Genomic DNA, 11,809 nt, shown 5'->3' with positions numbered 1-11,809 from the left:
ATTATTTCTGGGAAGGGGTTTTACGGACTTTTTGGCTGTTCTAAAGGGACTGTGTCTCCCGCCAGGACTGAAGTTGAAATGGATGGAAGATATTTGAAGCATAGGATCATTAATTGAAGATAGAGGATAAGTACAAATTCAGTACGATAGGAAAATGGGAGAACAGGAGGGAATGAACACTGAGCAAAGAGTATCGAGGTGGAATTGTCTTCTGAGATTATGTCGCAGACCAGCTCGATTCTCTTGCGTGTGGTTTTGAAAATTGGAGGAAAGGAGAAAGGCCATGTTTCCTGGGCATCTAGGCATTGAGAGATTAATGGAGAAAAAAGGGGGGACTTTTATGCCTGAAACAGAACCCTCTTTTGATGTTCTCCTTTGAGATACTAAGAGAAACCAGATCAGAAAAGGATTCTACTGACTGACTAGGATACTTCCTACAGTAACGTGATGATTGGACAATGATTAATCCCCTGTGACATTGATGCATTTTCAGCATCATGAAACATCTTAGAGAAGTTAAGAAGTCAGAAAGAACTTGCAGTCATACTTTTTTAACCAAAAAATAAAGTTTTGGGGTCCACGTTCAGCAAGTTAAATGCTAATGTTGGAAAATTATTGCTGAATATTTCTGAGAGTAAATTGAGTTCCTCTGAGTTATGTTAAACTTGGTAATTTTCATAGTAGAGTATAAATAGATCCTAGCCTAGTTAACTTGGCTGTTTCTCCTCATAATGAACATCTGGTTAAATTCTTATATACAAACGTGAAAGAATTATATTTTTTGGAGATACCTTCCTAGGAGTCCATTTGACACTTGGAACTCTCTTTAACCTGCCAACGATGCTCTGATAACTCTCAGATTTTGAGACTCACTTTGTCAGGCACATTGGCAAGAGGCCCACATTTGAGGAGTCGACCTTTTAGATGTAGGACCCCCTAGCCAATTTGGAAGATTTTGAATTTTTGTTGGAACAATGAAGTTGAGTTCTAAACCCTTTCCCCACATGTTATAAATATTAACAATGAAGGTAATGTGGGTGGTGGGGATTTTTTTTGAAATGTGGATTTCAATATTGGCTGAGATGATAATAAAGTCATTCACTGAGAAACAGAACAGGAGGTTGTTCTAATTTTACATGTGCCTTATTTCTCATGAAGGAAAAAGGCACAAGAAACGGCTTCTGCATAGTAATCAAGTTTATAGAGTCAATACTAATGGATATAATGGGTTAGGCCAAATTACACAAGAATTTATAGTTTGAAATGTTAAGAAGGCACATTGCTTAGTAGTTAAGAAGGCAGGCTTTATGGTCAAATTCCCTGGGCTTAAGCAGTACCCTGCCACTTCCAAGCTTTATGAACCTGAGACATACGGGAATAAAGCAACTTGTCCAATTTTCTCACCCTGATGCCTGCTAGAATTAATAATAGTACTTAACTCATGAAACAGTTGAGAAGACTTCTTTTAGTTCTTGATCTAATATCTTGGGCAAAATACTAAGTGCTCAATAAATAGGAGTCGTTGCTATCATTATTATTGAGTAGAAAGAAACAATTACCCATGAACAAATTTATTCATTCAGGGAGAAAAAAAATTAATTTCTCCTTTGTTCACGTTTTCTAGTATCTTTTAGACCCTGACAAAGAAGGCGAAGGAATTGAGAGAGTTTCCATTATTATGCACGTGACTTGAATGAATTATTCCTTAAATGTGACTCTTACTTATAATCTTGAATACGGTGGCTAATGGTGTGTCCCCTTTTGTGCCGTCCCTTGGATAGATACTGGGCTAGAGCACCTCTTTTACTTTGATACACATGCAAGGTTCCCTAACCCCTCTTTCCTTTTATTATTGAACAAAAATTGTTTTGATGGGAAAGACGTTCTGTGAGCACAAAAAGCATTTGTGGCTGCCGGGTATCCTACCCTTGCCACTTGGCTGGTATCATGGAAGCAGGGCGCGCAGCAGTCAGGCACAGCAGAATGCAGTCCCAAATTTGGAAGCAAAGTCACAAAATGTCACTTCTTAAGGCAAGTGTAAGAAGAGAAAACATGATGGATGAGCGTGATGTCTGCTCATGTGCAAGCGTAAGCCCCCTGGGCGGAGTCTAATTGCGTGTTGCCAATAAAGTTAGTGCGTTTGCAAATTGCCATACAGGAGATACAGGATGTGTCGCAAACTCAGTCAAGGGCTCTCGCCCTTCTTCCTGATCCTGCCAAAGCCATCGGGGTGTTTTGTTGTCATTGCCAGATGCTGCCGCCGTAATCTGAATATTGCTCTATCATTTAGGGATGATGGAGATTTACCTGAATTAAAAAAAAAAAAAAAGATTGAGAGGCTAATTTATTAGAGTTCCAACATTGACCAAAATACTGTCCCTCCTGTCGTTTTTGAGAAATCTTTCTGGAGATGAAGTCGGGTGGCAAGGTTATTAGCCCTTGATGGTATCCATTAGCATCATATTAACACTGCACTCACTAAACCATCTTCTAAATGTAAGTGAGATTCCCTTGTAACTTTTCCTCCAGAGGAAAATGCTGATCTGAGAGAATGATCTGAGCATACTCAGGAACCACCTCGAGCCTTAGGGAGTTACATTCATTCACTGGGAATGAATATATTGGTGTTTTGAATCAGTCTCGTAGGTATTTGGCTAGTGTCAATTTTTAGAAGTTCATCATTCTGGGTCAATAGGGAAAAAGAACCCACAGAAAACCATATAACATTGCAGAGCTGGACCTCGCGTGGGTGACAACGGACATTTTCAAGATGCAGCCAAGCAGGGTCAGGCTGGGACTGTTTGCATCCCTCTTCAACCGGGCTCACCTTGCAACCAGAGACTACATCAGGGAAATTAAGCCTCAATTTCTTGTACTCTTCATCTAGAGAGAGATATTTTACCTCACTCCCACCGGGCCAGGCAATGTTCTGATTCTTCATAAATTGGCAGAGAGTGGGAAGAAAGTAATTCTATGGACCAAGGAATTAGAGAGTATAACAGCTGAAGTCCTGTGAGGTTTCTTAATCTCAGCTCCAATTATGATGTCACTGGCACCACGTCATTGGAGAAGACACTTGATTTGTGCTACATTTTCTTGGCTCTAGTCCAATTCCATTAAAAGCTGAGGATGAATTTTTATTTCTCACATCTCAAATTCTTGGCGAATATCCAGAGAAGTACACTATCTAAACATAGTCACTATGTTTGTTTAAAGTCTGTCTTATTCAGTGGGGGTGATACGAGGCTGACTGCTAAGGAAATGTATCTGATAGCTATAGAAAGTGAAAGCACATAATAAAAATACAGTGAAAATTTCAACTCGTTCTCATCTCCATGCCATTTGTAACTTAACACTTTGAATCTTAACGTGGTTATAAAAATTCTTACACTAGAAGAACTGAACCAACTGCTAATGTTGTTGGGGCCAAGATAAGAAGAAAAGAGACACATCCTGTTTGTTTTCAAAATCTAAAGAAAATATCAACTATTTTTGACTTTCCTGTTTGGCTGAATTCATTGAGAAATATTGCTCGAGGAAGTCGGTATACCTTTTGAGAACCAGTTTTAAAGGAGTAATACTTTCCCTTGCCTTAAAAAAAAGCGCCAACCACAACACAGCCTTGGAGTGTCACCCTTTGCCGACACAAGCCGCCCTCTGCTTTACCCGTGGAAAATTGCAGCCACCCGGGTGAGCCAGCCCAGAAAATGCCCTCGGGCACCAAACCTGCGTTCTCCAAACCACTGACAAGGTGATTTCTTTTCACTGCCACTCCCTCCCCCCTTTGCCAGAAAGAAGATGAGCTACCTCATAGACTCCTGGCTACCTTTGCTCCCCCTTAAAGCCACAAGTTCTTTGTTCATCTTTTCTTTTTGAACCCTGGGAAAAGTGTATCAGAGTGATTCGGTCTGCCAAAAGTGTGCGCACTTAGGAACTGGCACGGTGACAAAGGCCTGCGGGGAAGAGAGAAGATTTCTGTGTTTCTTAGTGTTATTTTCTCCCTGGAGATGTTTCCAGAGACTTGAAAGGAGGGCCGAGCCGAAGAACTGATCGGACTTGCTCCCGTTCCAAGCGAAAGCTGATGTGAACAACCAGCTCTCTCTGCCTCCACTCCCGGCCTGGCAACCCAGGTAACTGGGATCATTCATTACAGAAATGAGAGCTGGACCATACCCTTTCATCTGGCGAGGGCAGAATTGTCTCCCGCAGTCCCTATCGCTGAGTCTGGTTGAGTTTTAAAACATGCTGCAGGATGAGAGTGCCCCAAGTTTCCTTCGGGAGCGCTCTCCACATGGGAAAACTTGGCTAATAAAGTGAGGATTTCTTTGAGTTAGGCTCATCCCATTCTTCTGAGACAGTCCTTGCCTCCTCTGTGCTTTGCGGTCTTATGAAATGATTCAGTTCTCCAGTTTCTCCACATCTGAAGAGGAGAATTGTATCATCGTCAAAATACTGTTTGGAAAAGACTAGAAGGCTGGGGCTGTAGAGAGTGATTACAAGCAGCCACTCCACGGAACTTCAACATTTCTTCAGAAAAGCTCCACTTTTTCCAAAATCTAGAGAAAGCATTTGCGAATCTCGATGTTGGCTTGGTCTATTGTAGAGGTGCTGTGGCTCAGAACCTAGAGAATAATCTGGGCTCTGTAGCCCGTGCTGGGCCCTGAGCCTAATGGGACTGTCTAACATGAATCCTTGACCAAATTGAGAAGGTCAATAACATTTTTGAGAGCACTCGTCTACACTTCTGGGGCCATTCTCCCACTCCCAGGCTCCCCTAGGTGTTGTTAACATCACTCACGGCTCCTCTGTCCAGTGTTCTTACCTTCACTCATTCTTTCTAAAATTGTCACCTTGGGAAGCATTTGCTAAACTACCAAAAATGCTGAGCTATTGGCTGGATACACCTCCTCCCCAGCCACCTCAGGGCATGTACATTTACTGGCAAATACGGCCTTTAAACTGAAGGAGTACTTTTCCAACTCTAAGATTCCAAATACCTGGGACAGAAATGGCAATTGTGGATATTTGTTGCTTTGTGGAGGTACTGAGGTGGAGAGGGCTTATCAGAAAACTTCAAATGTCACGCTGTATTCATAAAATGATAGACAACGTCTGAGAGCCAAGTGATCTATTAATTTAACTGAATCTTTATTTCTGCCCGTTAGGCAGGTATGCTATGGTTCTTATTCTATGGGTAAGTAAACTAAATCTTGTGGAGTATAAGTATCTTGCCCAAGATAACACAGTAAGATATGCAATTGGGTTTGAACTCATGTAGTCTGGCTCTAAAATCTGTGTTCCTAAATCACCATGTAGTTTCTAGTAGTGGGAATGGTAGTGATACTATTTACATCAGTTAACATTGATGGAGGTCTTATGTACCAGACATTGTGGTAAGCCCTTCATGTGTGTTGTTCATTTAATCCTCAGAATTATCCCATGAGGTAGGTAGAGGTTTTTTAGGTTTGTTTGTTTGTTTGTTTATTTTGAGAGGGAGAGAGAGAGAACGAGCATGCAGGTGAAGGGATTCTCAGAGAGAATCCCAAGTAGGTTCTGCATTCTCAGCATGGAGTCCCATGCAGGGCTCAATCTCACAAACCTGTGAGATCATGACCTGAGCAGAAGTCAAGAGTTGGATGCTTAATTGACTGAGCCATCCAGGCACTTGGAGGTAGGTAGTTTTAATCTCTCTCTCTCTCTCTTTTTAAGTTTATTTATTTATTTTGAGAGAGAGAGAGAGAGAGAACGAACAAGCTGGGGAGGGGCAGAAAGAGGGAAAGACATAATCCCAAGCAGGCTCTGCACCATCGGCACAGAGCCCAGTGTGGGCCTTGAACTCAACTCACAAACTGTGAGATCATGAGCTGAGCTGAAGTCAGACACTTAACCCGACTCCACTACCCAGGCACCTCTTAATATATCTCCTTTTTTATATACAAGAAAAATGAAGCACAGAGACGTCAAGGTTGTATTTATTTAAGATTATCTTGTTCAAGGTATGTTCAAGGTTACATAGGTAGCCGGTCGCAGAGTTGTGGATTCAGACCAAAGCAGACTGACTCTGTGTTCTTCCCTATCTTCCTTGAGGACTCTGTCTTTATCTCCATAGAGACAGAGGTAGTCCTGCCGTCACAGTGGCCATTATGACATGTAGGCCTTCAGGCATTGCTTTAGAAACTGGTCCACTCATAATTTACCCCAGAACTCTTTTACTCCATGAAGACGCAGTTAGCGTCCATAGGAGGCAGCAACATGATAGAGTGGGGTTCCAGTCTTACCCACCAACCCCCAGTACCATCTGACCCATCACGTCTGTGCTCTCTTATGTAATTACGTATATTCCAGGTGGAGCCAAATCTCTCTTTAGTGTCTTGTCTTCCACAATATACATAAAACAATGATCTGAAAGTCAACCAAATGCTGTCTTTCAAAAGGCCCTCTGAACAGACACAACATTGCGCAGTGCTAAAGAGGAAGAGTTTAGATGTTTTAAGCAGAGAGAGCCAGAGAGCAAGACAGAGTCAGGGATAGAGAAAGAGAGAGATGGGTGACAGAGTGGGACACTCTCATTTGAAAGTCAGCTGGAATATAGATGCCAGGTGTCTATATCCCAAGGGACTTGGGAGCCACCCAGGAGAACCATTGACCTGAGGGCAGAAGGAACCAGGCGAGATGCTTGTCAGTAACAAAATTTGGTCACTAGTTGGGAAGATGAAATGACCATTGTGAGTATGGCCTGGTACATTCAGGAGGCTGTGAGTAGAAATTTAAAGAAGTCTTCATATAGTCTGCAACACTATAGCATAAGCAACACTGCTTGATTAGTCACTCGTAGAGACAAAAAAAAGGCATTCTTCCTCATTTCTCTATTTCCCGGGCATTTAGCATTCCTGAGTTCATTGTGTTCCCCTGACCAAAGTAGTCGGTTCATGGATGACCACACAATGCAACTGGAGCCATTACTTGGTCTTTTGTAAAAGCAACTGGTAGGGAGGGGAGCTTATGACCTCAGGGATTTAAATCTGGGAGAAGATAGCCTTTTATTGCTGTGGCCCTCTTTTCATCACAGGGCCTCTGCAAATGAAGCCATTGTGAAGGACGGCAGACCTGAGAGAGACCTCATTTGAGCCTCTGGATTAATATCCCTCCTTGCGTCAACCAGTGTGATGTGGATTTTCTGACCTTTGCTACCAAAGTGTTCACAGTGGGGCCGATAGTGATGGATTGGGTCATTTTTTAAGTTAGATTTTGCAGGGAAAACCTCTCTAAGCATCTGGAAGTCTGTGGATCAAGGTGCTAATAGTGTACCATTTCCCAGGGATGGGGTTAGAGGTGAATATTTTTTAAAGAAACAATTATTTCTTTGTTAATAGGAAAATATTGTATCTACAATTTCAGCTTTTCCTAAAATTGTGAGACAGTCAACTGATCACACTGCTTCTTTGTCTCCAGCCACTCAGTATTTGAGGTGTAGCATTTGCTCCTGTAAACTCCCAGGGCTAAGTTGTGCGGGAGCTTACAGATGTGTTTTGCACTTATGCACACTTCATTTGTCTTCCTCCTATGAGGTGAGGTTTTGTCTTCTTTCCTGTAACTTGGCTTAGCATCTTTCCTAACCCCACGCGTTCCCACATTCTCTAATCATGTGAGGTCAAACGCAGAGTTATTTGTCAAATAAAATAATGAATTTACTATGGTAGCTGCAAACTGGGAGGTGATGGGGACTAATGGCTTCCAGAGGCAAGATGGCGTTCTCCAAAGACGGGAGTGAGGAGACTCTGAGCGTGTGACCAGATTTGTCTTCCTGGCGTATTTACCTCCTGCTCTCACACATACACCATTCATGAGAGAGGCAAAATGGGAAGCTTTATTTGAATGAAAGCCCCTCAGGTAGGCCGGAGGCTCCACTTGCACTCAAGGTGCTCTCTGTCTGCTATCTGGCTGCTGTACTTCTGGGGAGGGGCAAGAATGGAGTCTGAGAGGGAGAGAAGAGGGGGAAGTATGGAGCCCTTAAAATGACTGAATTTACTAGCTACTCTGAGTTGGCTTCCTGTATTTCGTCTTGGGGGAAAAAATTCAGAGCAAGTGACAAAAAGCTACTTCTGGCTTTTTGAATACCCTTGGGGGGAAGGTTTCCAACCTTTCAAAAAGTCTTTCAAATCGAAGCTTAAAGAGAATGTGTGTGTGCTCATGAGTGCTTTCCACACAAACTCTGCTTTTAATAGTAGGTGCGTGTGGATTCAGTTCTCCTGAAGGTGCGTCTTTGTATTTGTTTTGGATCAGAAAATGAAGAATTCTGGCTATCAAGGTCAAACTGTCCACTGGATAGCATTGTGCCTGGTGTTGATGATATTGTATTGTGTACTTAAAGATTTACTAAGAGGGTATGTCTTAGGTTGGGTCCTTATCACAAAAAATAACAACAATAAATAAGAGGGTGGGAGGAAAGTTTGAGAGATGGTGGAAAGGCCTATGGAATAGATGATGGTCATGGTTTCATGGGTGTACCCTCACCTCCCAAATCATCAAGTTGTATACATTAATTGTGTACAGTTTTTTTTTTGTATGTCAAAAAAATCAAACAGGCCTAGCCTACTCAAAATGAAATTATTATTCTCTTTTTTAATTCTAAAAATAGTTATGGTTGCTTCAAATCTATCGATCAATATGTCCTCCTAGTAACAGACATTGGAAAAATGTGTATGTTTCTCTGAACAGGTGTGTGTGTGTGTGTGTGTGTGTGTGTGTGTGTGTGTGTGTATGCATCTTTTCTCTTGGGTTCCTCTTATGTGAGCCATTCATGCAATACCGAGTAGTCATATTCTATTAAATAATACACTATTTATATTTTGCTTCTAAGATTTTGGTAACTTCATTCTTTTTGTTCTTACTGTAAATTTTTAGGCAATCTCTCAAAACAAAATCAGAGATAAAAGTTCAAAGAATAGTGTAATGAGCTACCATATACATAAATGAGATTTAATACATTATTTGCTTCATTTTTTAATTTGAAAGTTCATTACAGACCTAAAACCTATCCCATTACATTTCTCAATATTTACTTCCATTTGAATCTCTACAGTAATTCTTCTGTAACAACAGTGTCATCATACCTATAAAAATTAATAATTTTTACTAGCAAACATAAGTGGGAAAAGCTTTTTTTAACTTTAACTAAAAATATCTTACATGTTACGTTTCTATGTTTATACCCCGAATCATCTAGAAATACGTATCACTATCAACAGATGGTATTTTTGCTGTTTATATTTGGTAAAACCTTCATACTATATAGTGGCATAAAACGTTTCTTGTGTGTTTCATCTTAGAAGTTACATTGAAAAGCTCAGTGAATGAATCTGTATCAGGGTGGTTTTTTCCCTCTTACATTCTTTAACATAATGTTTTCTTGTTCGAAATACTTGTGCTTTTGTCACCGTGAATAATCATTTATTCCTTTACGATTTTTAAAAAAATTTTTTTTTGTAGGAGTTGGTGGCTTACTGTGGGAACAGCTGAATCCTCTCTCGAGCCATAGTCCTGGTGTGCATGAGAACAGATGACATATTAAACTGTTTCCATTCTACGGGGTTTAAGTCACTAATGTGTCAGATGGTCATGTACAAGAATTACAATGTTAGATTTCCATAGGTCTCTCCAAGGGCCTTGTTAGAAGCCATTTGTTTTCACAGTGCTTGTAGATGCTTTATAAGGACAACTACTAACAGGTGACCAGTACACAAGGTCATCCTGAACACTGGGAAAGAGCTCCAGAATCCAGATAAAAGACGTGCTGTGTTCTGGATTGCATCTTATTCACTGTATGAACTTGGGCCAACTGATTGACTTCTCTGAGCCTCAGTTTCTCAATTTGTTAAATGGAGCAAATCACAAAGTTATAGAAAAAAGTTTTTTGCAAGTATAATACTTTTTATTGACATAAGGTGATAGGATCTGTGCTATGGACTGAATTGTCCTCTCAAAATTCATACATTGAGGACCTAACCCCCAATGTGATTGTATTTGGAAGTAATTAAGGGCAAATGAGTTGATAAGGTGGGGTCCTAATTTGATAGGATTAGTGGGCTTATCTCTCTCTTTCTCTCTCTCTCTCTCTGCACAAACATGAAGGAAAGGCATGTGAGGTCCCAGTGAGTTGGCGGTCACCTGTGAGCCAGGAAGAGCACTCTCACAAAAACCCAACCATGATGATATCCTGATCTCACACCTCCACCTTACAGAACTGCAAGAAAATAGATTTCTGTTGTTTAAGACATAAGGTCTAGGGTATTTTGTTATGGTAGCCTGACCTGACTACACAGAGTGTAAGAAGAGAATACATCTTATGGATGGAGGCCTCCTCTCTCTTTCAACTAAAAGATCAGAAGAATGGGTTTACTTTATAGTAGGAAGAGAGTAGGTTAGACATCATGTAACATGTAGAGAATGAACATTGGTCAAGAATGATGAGCTTCTAATTGAGTTTCTAATCTCGCGTCAGTTGAGACATGGGAGAGCAAGCAACCAAAGATAAAAGTCTTTGGGATCTTAGTTTCCTAATTTCTAAAATAAAGAGATTTTAACAAAATGTCTTTCAAGGTCTTTCTTTTTTCTCTTAGAGGTTCCTTTGCGTTCCATGATCTTCTGTTTTTGCCTTTTCCCGATGAAACCAGGAAACACTGGAGAGCTACTTAGAAGGATTGTGGAAGTGTGTACCTTCTAAAGCTGCGCCTCTCCTGCTTTGTGTCATACATCCTACATATCCAGAAGTAAGCCTGCTACTTTCTCTCTGAAGTTCTCTCCAGCCACCAGGTTTTCTGATACCTGGTCTTTATTGTAAACAATTGACGTAGTTTATAGATGGAGATGATGGAGTTTTAAATTCAAAAGACAGAAGTTGTAGGGAGACTATTGATCCAAGTAAAAATATGCTAAACCTTATTTTACACTTTGAGAAAATGTTTTGCTTATTGTGAGCATAGCCTTGTCACTGTAATTTTGTGTAAATACACACACACTGTCTTGGGTTGATATCTTGGGAGATAGATCCTCAAAAGATCTATCTACCTGGAACCTGTGAATGTGACCTTATTTAGGAAAATGGCCCTTGCAGATATAATTAATTGATTGCCCAGGTGGTCCCTACATCCAGTGACAAGTTTCTTATAAGACACAAACGAGAAGACACAGGACAGAAGGCCATGTGACAACAGAGGCAGAGACTGGAATGATGGGGCCACAAGCCAAAGAACACCTGGAGCCACCAGAAGCCAGAGAAAACAGGGAGGATTTTCCCCTGGAGATGGCAGAGGGAGCACAGCCCTGCTGACCCCTTGATTTCATACTTCTGGCCTCCAAAGCTGTGAGAGAATAAACTGTTTTAAGCACTCCTCCCTCCCCCAGTTTGTGGTAATTTGTTGTAGCGGCCCTAGGAAGCTCGTACACATACTCTTTTTTTTACCCCTAACTTTCATTATATACCATGTCCCGATGGATACATTAACTAGATTTAACCAACTTTTGCATCTGAGAGAGGACAGGTATATTTCTAGAGCTAAATACCTGGGCTATGAATGGTTCTGGCGTTCAAGGGTGAATAGTTATCAGCACGTCAACATGCTTTTGGTTGATTATTGAGAGGAGTCTTCTAGGTAATCAGAGTTAACTCAGTTTTGAAAGTTGGAAGGGCAGCATAAATGTTGAGTGAGGGAGGGACTTTTAATGAATGGAATTTTTCTGCTTCGCCACTACTGATATTTTGGGCCTGGTGACTCGTTATTGTGCAGGTGTTGTGGGGGCGGTCCTGTGC

At 41.1% G+C, this 11,809-nt stretch overlaps 1 long non-coding RNA gene across 3 annotated transcripts; it reads left to right on the top strand.

The window, feature by feature from the left end:
- Positions 1-5,962: 5,962 nt before the first annotated feature.
- On the top strand, positions 5,963-11,275 carry LOC123586077. Of its 3 annotated transcripts, none has more exons than XR_006706589.1 (5): positions 5,963-7,293; positions 7,399-7,568; positions 9,490-9,543; positions 10,620-10,769; positions 11,136-11,275. It is a non-coding gene; the product is annotated as an uncharacterized LOC123586077 (long non-coding RNA). The 3 variants fall into 3 exon arrangements; XR_006706590.1 differs by having other exon boundaries at positions 11,114-11,275; XR_006706591.1 differs by lacking the exon at positions 7,399-7,568 and having other exon boundaries at positions 5,963-7,332.
- The last annotated feature ends 534 nt before the right edge of the window (positions 11,276-11,809 follow it).

Source organism: Leopardus geoffroyi, chromosome C3 (genome assembly GCF_018350155.1).
Source record: "Leopardus geoffroyi isolate Oge1 chromosome C3, O.geoffroyi_Oge1_pat1.0, whole genome shotgun sequence".
NCBI lineage: Eukaryota > Metazoa > Chordata > Mammalia > Carnivora > Felidae > Leopardus > Leopardus geoffroyi.
The sequence above is the reverse complement of the archived record's forward strand: the minus strand, read 5'-3'. Positions and strand labels throughout refer to the sequence as shown.